Raw genomic sequence first — 13,071 nt, forward strand, 5'->3', positions numbered from 1 at the left:
ATGCATATTTTCAAAACATAAAGAGTGTGTACAGAAACATATGCCATATCATATCCGGCCCCTGCCAAGGGACTCGGCAGACAGAACGGGGTCACCCCCCGACACTGGTGCCACAACACATAAGGATCAGAAAAGGGGAATAACCCCGTAACATAACATATCATATCAGATGGCCATATCAGATCGTATCATATCATATCAGAATATGTGTACATGGCACAGCATACTCCACAACCCATGTACATGTATACATGCCCCCTCACATCGAGGCACGGAGAACAATGCAGTGGAATACGCTTGACAACATATCATGGTCCGGGCTTAGTGGGGGACACATTGAGGCATCCACGAACGGAGTAGTGAGTGTCACACCCCGACTTTACTAGGGTGTGATGGGCACCCGACCCCATATCCGGAGCCGAGCGAACCCGCTGACTCTTGTTACATATAGAAACTCTTGAATCGGTAAGGAAAGAAATACATAGTAAGCTATCCAATATGTATATATCTTTTTTTTTTCATAAGTAAACTCTGACATCATATAAGGCTCGTGACATAAGACATAATAACATATCGGCTGCTGAAGCCGCTTACAGACTGACAACTCAATACCCATTGCTTTGTCTGCAAAGTCTCTAACATAGAACAAAACATCATAGCATATACTTGGACCTGGCAATCCTCCGGGACAAATGGAGTTAGCCATCTCCGCTGGAACATCTTCAGTAAGGTCTTCTAATCATCTAGGAGTACCTGCGCGGCATGAACGCAGCCCCCGAAGAAGAGGGGTCAGTACGAGCAATGTACTGAGTATGTAAAGCATGGATAGTAACATAATAAAGGAATATGCAGAATGAATAATGACAGAATAGACATATGGAGCTTATTCTGGGACAGATGTAACCTGTACATATGATTGCCTTTCTGCAGATGTCATGCATGTTTAGTTTCTTTTTCAGAAAAACGGTGTTTCTTATTTACATATACAGAAAACAGAACATTTCAGAAAACGGTGTCCTTCCTTTACATTCACAGACGCCGAGTACATCGGCTCTCCCACCCCCCTCCCCAACAGTGTCCCAACATATTATATATATATATATCACAAATACAGACGCCGTATCCGGCTCTCCCATATCCCGCGTCCGGGCATCCCGCGTCCGGGACGAAATCCAGCTGAATCAGGTGGTGATATAAAACTGGCCCTTCCCCTTTCCCATATACATATACATATACATATACATATTCACATTTATATTCATATGTCATACAATTGGCATGCATGAGAGCCCAAAGAAAGTCATGTGTCCATCGGAGTGACGTAAGATCGAAACCCTCCGATTACATTATGGAATAATCGGGTCACTTGTCTCACCTTGAAGGAACGATAATTATAAGGCGAGACTATCAACGGAAAATAGCTTTAAAAGGAGACACAGAATAAGATCATTGGCATTATAACCGTCAATTCATATGCTTTGAAGTCTTGTAGAAACTAGTACAGCACTTTCATATTCACATTGGATTCTTAGCTCAAGATTCTTATTCGAGGAATCATTCTTGTCGTACTTATCATAGGCATTTTCTCTTTTCTGACGTCATCGTTATCATTATCGTCATAGAAGTATTCTCATTGGGATAGGTACAGTACTTGTCATTTGGTAATGGAATAAGGATCGAAAGTTTCTTTTGGATTCAGCTTCAAAATAAGTCGAGCGGGACAATAAGGTAAATCTGGGAACAGTGGGCCCACCTCGGATCAAATGAGGCGGCATACCAAATTTACATATGTTACCTGTCATGGCGTTACTTGTGAGGGTTTTAGGGTCATCGGGTCCTATTTATGCGAGTTCTAGAGGTTTAGGACATTCTTCCAACATTTTGCACACTTTTTAATTCAATCCTACTGATTGAAAAAGGGAAAACTTTAGATGCGGATTCTGGAGGGTAGAAGGGTCCCCGAGGTTCTTACCCAACATATTACATCTAAGACATGCCATAGAAGGAAGGATGAAGCCTTACATACCTTTTCTGCTTCTTATGCGACTCCAAATTCACGTTCCAATTCCGCCAAAATCTACAAATTGGTCATGTTTACCAAAACTTGATTAGAGCCTTTAGAAGTTAATTTTTTAAAGCAACACTTTGTCTGCCGAACTTTCGGCAGCATTTCCCCTGTAAATGTACCAACCCCGAGAATACGGCTCGGCCCCAAATCAACAACAATAATCCGGGAATTTGACCCGGCCAAGCCAACAACAATGCCAACAATCATAGTAACACTTTAATATTCAGTTTTATTCAATTCAACTCACATATCTTTCAAAACGATTCAATCAACATACATCTTTGCCCAACACTTTCCAATTTCCACAAGAACAATAACAACTTCACTTCTAACCATTTAATTCTCATTTCACCTCATGAAATCCACAACGGCATCAACTAGAACATCACATTAAACCAATTCATTGTAGCTTACAAAACATCACCATTCTCGGCCACAACATTACAAACATATTTCCATGAATTTTTCCATCTTTTCTATACACTACAACAACAATCAAGATACTAGATAAAATTGGTTCATCATCCTTACATACAACAACCCACACACGGCCACACACACCATGCACACGGCCACTATACAACATCCATGATTTCATGTTTTTCATCCGTTTTACATCATGGAATTCACAACACAACAATCAAACCACTTAATAAAATCAATTCATGACCTCTACACATACTACCATATTCGGCCATCACACTACACACACATGCACCATAAATTTTCATCCATTTCTACATTCTACAACATTCACAAACCATTTATAACATATAAAAGAAGATGAATTCTTACCTTTTTGCACTTGCTTCTTCAGAGTTTCCAACTTGCCCAACCAATGCTTTTCTTACTCTAACAACTACTCCATGTTGTAGGGGACCTTCCACTTGCTTGGAATACTATAAGGAAGTAAGTTTTCTTCATCAACTTTCCATGGCTCAATTTTATGGAGCCATGGCCGAACCTACCCCTTGCTTCTTTCTTCTTTTCCTTTGTTTTTCTTTCTCCATATTTCTAGAGCTTTTATGGAATTTTGTGACTAATATTTCATATATATATAGCCACTCCAACATGTGAGGGGCACATGCTTCCTTTTATTAATTAATTCTTTTCTAGAATCTTCTTTCCTTTTCTTGAATTTTCCTTTAATTAGAAGATGACTTATTTTGGTCATCTTTTCCCCCTTTCTTTTTTTTTTTTATATATATATGTCACATGGCCAAGGGTTCTTCTGGAATTTTTCTTGAACTCCATCGTGAAATTACCATTTTGCCCCTAAGTTCCCACATTATTTCCATTGATCATTTTGCGAATTTCTCCTTTTGCCCTTAACCTTTCACAACATTTCCATACTAATAATAATCATAAATAATATTTTCAACCACTCATACATTGAAATAATTCTTTTGAAAATGATCTTGCCCCTAACTTTCCACGGCGACTTTGGAATTTCCAAACGTACAATATACGGGCTATAACATCCTCCCCCCCCCCCCCCTTTAGAACATTCGTCCTCGAATGTTCAACTGATCTTATGGGGTGTCATAATACTTCGGGAGGATCCCTTTTGTAGTCGTCCTTTCTTTCATGCTCACTCTTTATCCTTTACCTTATTTTTTTTATACTCGAACTTCTCAGTTTTTACCTGAATCTTCTTCCCATGTCATGGGTTTTCTAATTTGTTGGGCCAACGTGCTATCCTTGTCTCTCTCAGATCATCTCTTTTCTGTTACTGTTTCGTGACCATATCTTAGCAAAAGCCACACCCTCAGATTCTTACTACAACTATTCTTTAGTCTCTTTTCGTATCTCTCAATACAGGTACAATTGTCTTTGACTTCATGTGTTGTGCTCGTCTCGTTTATCGTCATTCCTTGTAAGCCCAATATGGCCTCCCCCCCTTTAAAGGGGTTCCTTATATGCTCATAGTCCTTGATGGAGTCTTCGCTTATACCTTTATCCCTCACCTCCTTTTCCAGCTTGTGCATATAAAAAAAAAACTTCTTATCTTAAGCTTTCCTTTTACTTCCTGTCTAGGTCCTCATTTGTCCACATTTCCACACCTTTCTATCCTTTATTCGTCCTTTCACTTGTTTAGCTCTCTTGCTCGTAATTCTTTCTTAACAACGTGTTCGTGTTGTAGATGTGCGTCTGTATTTCTTAAGCGTCCCGTTACTTTCTTAAACCTCTAAGCATATTACTATAGCTACATACTTGTCCTTTTACAGATCTTTCATCTTAACACCATCACCATCCTGAGCATTCCTCCTCTTACTTCACATTCCTCTACCCTGGTCACCATTCTCTTAGACCTACTTGTTGAAATCAACCCTCAACCTCTCCACATTTCTCCTTGTTTCCTTTCACCTCACTCTATCTCGTCTCACATGCCTACTTGAATTTTTATCCTAGTGGTCTCGTATTTTTACCATTAATTTCTCGCAGGAATTCCACTTACTAAGGTTTTCTTAACTTTCTCCTTTTCCGACATTTAAGCTTTCTACCTTTCATCTCACACTCTCTTTCTTTTCCGAGTATCGTTATACTGGAATTTCCGACCTCAGCCTATAGTAAAATAATAACAGCTCGCTCGCCGCACTTGTACCATTTGTTCTTGTTGTCACCCGTACTTTGGCACCTTTGCGTGATCAATACCTTTCTTCCCGTAGTTTCGGTTGTTGGGGCTCGCACGCCATCGATACAATCATATATACATACATCTTCACTATCAACTAGTTCACAAAATACTTCCAAGCGTTGTTCAAGCCTATCCTAATCCCGGGACTGTGGTGCACTTTCTGTCCTTTCACCGAGCTAGTCTGCCTTGTTCTACGTGTCTTCTTATGGTCTCCAGCCACCTTATATGCCGTAGTTTCACGTAGGCTATTCTAGTTTTCCATTTGTCTTTTACGTCAGAATGTGTAGAATTTCATATAAACTTCCCACGGAGTCACCCATTATGGAATTGCCCCCACTTGAGCACGCTTAACCCAAAAGCTTCGCTGAAATTCGGTGCCTTAATGCCAATATTTTCGCGTCCGCTTCCTCGGATGACCTTTGTCACATGTTCTGGGGCGAGTCGAAGTCTTACAGGTCCCGAGACATTTTCGTAACACGTCCTTTCCTTTATAATTACTATTTTACCCCTTTCAATTCCCAATGCTCACTTTTCATCTGTGCCTATGACTATTGTCCGTCCTGGCCTTCCAGATTCCCGATAGTAGTGACCCCACCTTCGTCGCCACGCCCGAATCCATAACCCTTCTGGAGCAACGCTTCTCGCTTATTGACGGTTTGCAATATTTCCTTTCCACGCGCCTTCCTGTTAGACATATCCATCCTTACGGAATCTCCTTTACCATTCCTACTCTTCACAGTCTGTACGTAACAATTATCGACGATACTTTACAGAACATACGGCTGTATGACAAATTCCAGCCATTCAGAACTTTCTGTCTCAAGTAACAGAACAAATACCCCAACTTACCTCTGTGTCTTACCATAGCGCCATTCGCCTTTATCCGTCGCTAATGGGCGTCTGCGAAAATTAACGATTAGTACCAGGAATCTCATTTCCTATGGCTTGGCTCTATCGCACGATCTGAGACAGAAAGAAGGTTAACATTTCCTAGATGCCCCGCAGCCTCTTGTTTATAAATGTGGCCGGCTTCACACCCATAAACAGGACTCTTCTGGACACGACTTTGCAGACAACCCTTAGACCGACCTGCTCTGATACCACTTTGTCACACCCCGACTTTACTAGGGTGTGATGGGCACCCGACCCCATATCCGGAGCCGAGCGAACCCGCTGACTCTTGTTACATATAGAAACTCTTGAATCGGTAAGGAAAGAAATACATAGTAAGCTCTCCAATATGTATATATCTTTTTTTTTTCATAAGTAAACTCTGACATCATATAAGGCTCGTGACATAAGACATAATAACATATCGGCTGCTGAAGCCGCTTACAGACTGACAACTCAATACCCATTGCTTTGTCTGCAAAGTCTCTAACATAGAACAAAACATCATAGCATATACTTGGACCTGGCAATCCTCCGGGACAATTGGAGTTAGCCATCTCCGCTGGAACATCTTCAGTAAGTTCTTCTAATCATCTAGGAGTACTTGCGCGGCATGACCGCAGCCCCCGAAGAAGAGGGGTCAGTACGAGCAATGTACTGAGTATGTAAAGCATGGATAGTAACATAATAAAGGAATATGCAGAATGAATAATGACAGAATAGACATATGGAGCTTATTCTGGGACAAATGTAACCTGTACATATGATTGCCTTTCTGCAGATGTCATACATGTTTAGTTTCTTTTTCAGAAAAACGGTGTTTCTTATTTACATATACAGAAAACAGAACATTTCAGAAAACGGTGTCCTTCCTTTACATTCACAGACGCCGAGTACATCGGCTCTCCCACCCCCCTCCCCGACAGTGTCCCAACATATTGTATATATATATATCACAAATACAGACACCGTATCCGGCTCTCCCATATCCCGCGTCCGGCCATCCCGCGTCCGGGACGAAATCCAGCTGAATCAGGCGGTGATATAACAGTGGCCCTTCCCCTTTCCCATATACATATACATATAAATATTCACATTCATATTCATATGTCATACAATTGACATGCATGAGAGCCCAAAGAAAGTCATGTGTCCATCGGAGTGACGTAAGATCGAAACCCTCCGATTACATTATGGAATAATCGGGTCACTTGTCTCACCTTGAAGGAACGACAAATATAAGGCGAGACTATCAACGGAAAATAGCTTTAAGAGGAGACACAGAATAAGATCATTGGCATTATAACCGTCAATTCATATGCTTTGAAGTCTTGTAGAAACTAGTACAGCACTTTCATATTCACATTGGATTCTTAGCTCAAGATTCTTATTCGAGGAATCATTCTTGTCGTACTTATCATAGGCATATTCTCTTTTCTGACGTCATCGTTATCATTATCGTCATAGAAGTATTCTCATTGGGATAGGTACAGTACTTGTCATTTGGTAATGGAATAAGGATCGAAAGTTTCTTTTGGATTCAGCTTCAAAATAAGTCGAGCGGGACAATAAGGTAAATCTGGGAACAGTGGGCCCACCTCGGATCAAATGAGGCGGCATACCAAATTTACATATGTTACCTGTCATGGCGTTACTTGTGAGGGTTTTAGGGTCATCGGGTCCTATTTATGCGAGTTCTAGAGGTTTAGGACATTCTTCCAACATTTTGCACACTTTTTAATTCAATCCTACTGATTGAAAAAGGGAAAACTTTAGATGCGAATTCTGGAGGGTAGAAGGGTCCCCGAGGTTCTTACCCAACATATTACATCTAAGACATGCCATAGAAGGAAGGATGAAGCCTTACATACCTTTTCTGCTTCTTATGCGACTCCAAATTCACGTTCCAATTCCGCCAAAATCTACAAATTGGTCATGTTTACCAAAACTTGATTAGAGCCTTTAGAAGTTAATTCTTTAAAGCAACAATTTGTCTGCCGAACTTTCGGCAGCATTTCCCCTGTAAATGTACCAACCCCGAGAATACGGCTCGGCCCCAAATCAACAACAATAATCCGGGAATTTGACCCGGCCAAGCCAACAACAATGCCAACAATCATAGTAACACTTTAATATTCAGTTTTATTCAATTCAACTCACATATCTTTCAAAACGATTCAATCAACATACTTCTTTGTCCAACACTTTCCAATTTCCACAAGAACAATAACAACTTCACTTCTAACCATTTAATTCTCATTTCACCTCATGAAATCCACAACGGCATCAACTAGAACATCACATTAAACCAATTCATTGTAGCTTACAAAACATCACCATTCTCGGCCACAACATTACAAACATATTTCCATGAATTTTTCCATCTTTTCTATACACTACAACAACAATCAAGATACTAGATAAAATTGGTTCATCATCCTTACTGTCACACCCTAACCTTATTAGGGTGTGATGGGCACTCGACCCCACATACAGAGCACCGCAGACCCTTATTACACACCTAAATATTTTTTTGAATTCTGAAAGTCAATTACAAATAAAATACATGTTGAGCTTTCAAAATTTTCTGCTTACTATTTCCAGAATTTAGCAAATCTGTAATTATATAAAATTTACTACATAACACAAAATGACATATCGGCTGATGGAGCCACTTACAGACTGACTATCATTACCCACGACGCTGTCTACAAAGTCTCTAATACTGATCAGACATCACAGCATACATACTCTGACTCGGCAGCACTCCTGGAGGAAATGGAGCCCGCCAATCCACTGGATCATCTTCAGCTAATCTCGTCTATCCATTTGTGGGTACCTGCGCGGCATGAAACGCAGCCCCCGAAGAAGAGGGGGTCAGTACGGAATATGTACTGAGTATGTAAGGCATGAGTACAGAAAACAAAACCATGACTGAGACAGATAGAACAACATACAAATAGCCTATCCAGAATACCAAACACTTATTATTTTTCTTTTCCAGACACGAATCATACTTACTCATCTCGTATGCCAGACGGATTACAGAACGTACAAATTACTCAAATGATGTCATATAGCAAACGGAATACAGAATATACGGAAGGTCAGAATGCTTACTCTCCAACACAAGTCAGGCATATCGGAATCGGATATCATATCACATACGCGGTAACCCCGGGGGCATATACCACGCCGGGACAAATACCATATCATACATACGGTAACCTCGGGGACAAATATCACGCCGAGGGACTGGTCACATCCTATCATATACATGATAACCTCGGGGACAGATAACACGCCGAGGAACCGGTGAACAATGCCAAGGGATGCGCACGATAACATAGGAACGTGGTCGCCACTCCTACCTTTGGCGCCATAACACCTCATACTTCAGAAAATTTGCTCTGATCTCCGTCACACATCATAACATAACCACGGTACCCGGGGGCGGACAGATAACACAGCACCCCGAGCCCGGACACATCATACTTCATAATATATCCTCAGTAACCGGGGACGGACATATAACACAGTACCCCAGAACCGGACACATCATACCTCGGAATTCATATATGGAACCCGGCCCTCAACAGAGGACTCGGCGAACCATCCGCACGATACATACCGGCCCGGGACTCGGTGAAGGAAATCATAACATATGCACGAGCAGAATAGTGAGAAACCACATGCATAGGAATCAAGACTCGACAGACCAGTGTACTTACCGATACCTGGAGGCTCGGAACGGATTTCAGGTCTATCCGACGTAGTATGAGGAAGTTACGAGCGTTCGAAGTACAGAACGCTTTATAAGCGTTTCAGAAGCCTTTTTCGGGGAATCAGAGTCATAGTCATATCAGACGCCTTTAGATGTCCTTACGAATCAGATCAAATAGAGATTTTGGAACCATATGTACATACAGAAAGATCATGAACGTTTTTGGTACCGGAACCTCTTCGGATACTTCTAAACAATCCGATGTCATATACGAAAGTTAGAGACGCTAAAGCTTATAGAGAACATTCACATTGGATACTCGCATCAGAGTACTTATATCAGAATACTCATAGTAGAATACTTATAATAGAACACTTACATCAGAAATCATGTTTCAGAATGCTTATGTCGAATACTTATTTCAGAAGGCTCATATCATAATACTTTATCCGGATACTTATATCAAAATACTTACATCAGATTACTTATATCAAAATACTCATATCGAGATACTTGTATCAAAATTTTTGTAACAAAAACTTATATCAAAATACTTATATCAAGGGGTGAGCAAAAATCATAAACTCGTATCAAGACTGAGTTAGAAACATAATTAGACTCAGAATCACAGAACAGAGTTACCCCAAGGCAGCATATCATATCATATCTTACGTGGCTCTAGGGCATGCCAAAAGAAAGAAAGGTAAGCCTCACATACCTGTGCGACGACCAACTAGATGCACTTACTTGTCCGAGCCCGTAAGTCTACATTTAAGATGATTCACACTAATGTTAGCCTTTTCATCGTACATTTGTACCATACTTCAAATTATACTATTTTATATTCTGCCGAAAATCGGGCAGCATCTCCCCTGTTTATATGCCTAGCCCAAATTCTCAATCCAGCAACCAACAACAACAACAACAATTCCAACATCAATTATAATGTTTCCAATTCCAAAATATCTCATAAAACAGCCCACACGCTGTTTTCCAACTTTTACAACTAACTAACTCAGTATACAATCATTTAATCGTGCTTTCTTCGTAAATAATCTCATATTAATACAAGTAGAAAGAGATTCATACCTTTCTCCCTTTAATATTGTTGTATCTTCCCTTTTTCACCTTAGTTTTATGCCACAATGCATCGCCATACGATTTTGCAGCGAAAACTATACGCTATCCGGACTGGAATTGGGAAATTATACCTGGTTTGGGCTAAAAAGTGGGTGTGGAAATGTTGGGGAATTTTCCAGAAATTTTGGGAGGTTTTTGAGTATATTTTCTGAAACAAATGGGGGTTTACCCCTTTTTATAAGGTTCTGGATTCGGCCCAGAACCGACATAAAATGCTTCTGCGCGTTCGCGCACCCTTTGGGCGCGTTCGCGCAGAGTTAAATTTCCTGACTGGACGTTCGTTCAGTAAAAAGGTCATAACTCCTGATCCCGATATCGTGTGAGGGACCACGACCTATGGTTGGAAAGATATTTCAATTATCTACAACTTTTATATCTGGTCAATTTCCCAAATTCTAAAATTATAATGCCGTTTTTGCCCCTGGAAGTCAAATCTTCCAAAAATGTTTCCTTAAATCGTCCTTTTGGAGGGCTTATGCCCATTTTTGGCTTAAGGGTCCTTCGTAGGACTTGCTCAACTTTCCATATACTATTCATATATCTCTTCACACGTCTTTTATAAGACTCCAGCATGTGGGTCCCACTTAGCTCGCAGCGGCAAGGGCTTTTCGTCAAATAACCTATGAACTAATTCACACCATATGATCTCCAAATGTCATATATATGTTATTATTACCTCCCTGTAACACAACCTTCATTCCGAACTTGATTCTCGAGTTTTTGTTCAGCGCGTTCGCGCCACGTGGGGACGCGTTCGCGCTGTATCGGCCCTTTGGCCTTCTGCGCGTTCGCGCCACTCGCTGGCGCGTTCGTGCAGACCATTTTTTTTTTCTGGCTTGCCCATCCAACTTGTAATGTCCATATTTCCTTACCCTGAGGTCCGATTGAGGAGCCGCTTGTTCCGTTGGAAACTAGACTTTCCGAACTTCACTTTAAACTTTTGTTTTACTTCAAAACTCTTAATATACTAGAACACATCATTTCTTCCATTTATACCAAAATTTTCGTATCAGACCTTGCCTAACTTTCTTTCAAAGCCTCGGAAGCTTAACCTCCTTAACCCTGGCGTAACTTTACTCTCCCTTTGACCCATACTAAGCATTCTATAGTTTTGGTAACGTGAAATTTTTCCGGGGTGTAACATCCTTCCCCCCTTAGGAACATTCGTCCTCGAATGTTCATACTAGTCTTTTAGTCTGTCCATAATCCTATTCTCGGGTACATCCCGTTATTGGATCATTCTTCCTTTAATGCGGTCATACCATAACAAGTATGTTTGTTACTCCGATATCTTGTTAATATTTGCCCCATCCATTGGAATATCACTCAATTCTTTTATTTCTCACATTTTTTTTTTATCTTAAAAGATACCCTTCAATCACTCTACTTCTTTGCTGACTAACCCCTGGATCTTATTGAACTCGTTTCTACAAAAATTCTCGCTTCGAACTACATCTATTTGTCATATCTGAGTGCGTTTAGAATCTTTGTGCTCTATTCACTTGCTTTCTTCTGATGAGTCTTACCTTACGGTGCCCTCAAGACAAATCCACACTTCGATCTTCAACCCTTACTTTAAATTTTAAGCTTAATACGTTCCTTTCATCGGTTCCCTTAATGTCACTAATAAAATGTATAACGATAACGACTGTATTATTTCCGTATAAATTCCACTTTTGTTTTAGGGCTTATACTTGTCACACCTTGGAATTCGTCACTTCAATCTCTTCACTTACGCTTTCCTTACTTGCTTCCCCCCTTTTAGGGTCTTACTTATTTTATTCGCAAATCTATTACCTGACCTCCAATCTTGAATTCATGCACCCCTTGTACGTCATAATCTTTTATTCTTGCGTTGTGCTCAGCATCGATTTCAACGACAATCATAATTCCTTTCAAGTCCAATACGTTCTTCCCCCCTTATTGAGGAGGTCCTAATACATCAATAGCCTCCAAATGTCCATCGTCTTCGGCAATTATCTACCGCCCTTCAACCCCACTCATTGAAATGGGTTCTCGAACCCCACACATTCCTATTTGTTCAATATTACCACACTTTATCCTTTTCACATGCCTATCTTTGGATTTCTACCCAAGTAGTCTCGCGCTTTGCCGGTAATTTCTCTCGGAGACTTCACTCACTGAGGTTTCTTACCTTTCACCTTTTTCTGACATTTTGATCTCCTTGCCTTCCATTTACTCATTCTCTTTCTTTTCCAAATGTCGTGGTGTTAGAACTTTCCAATCTTAACCTGTAGTGAAAATAATAGTAGCTTACCTTGTAACACTGGCCCATTTATATTTGTTGTCACTTGAACTTCGGTACCCTTATTCGATTGATGCCTTCCATACGGTAGCACCGGTTGCTGGGACACACATGTCCACCGATACAATCACATATGAAATATCATACGCATTCATACATGTATAATTACTATCAACTAGATCACAAAATACTTCCAAACGCTATTCAAGCCTATCTTAACTCCAGAGCTGTGACGCATTTTCTGTCTCTTCACGAGTCTAGTCTGCCTCGTCTTACGCGACCTCTTAGGGTCTCCAACCTTCCCATATATTTTAGTTTCCCTTAGGCTACTCTAACCTTCACTT

The sequence above is a fragment of the Lycium barbarum genome, chromosome 5 (genome assembly GCF_019175385.1).
Source record: "Lycium barbarum isolate Lr01 chromosome 5, ASM1917538v2, whole genome shotgun sequence".
NCBI classification, from domain to species: domain Eukaryota; kingdom Viridiplantae; phylum Streptophyta; class Magnoliopsida; order Solanales; family Solanaceae; genus Lycium; species Lycium barbarum.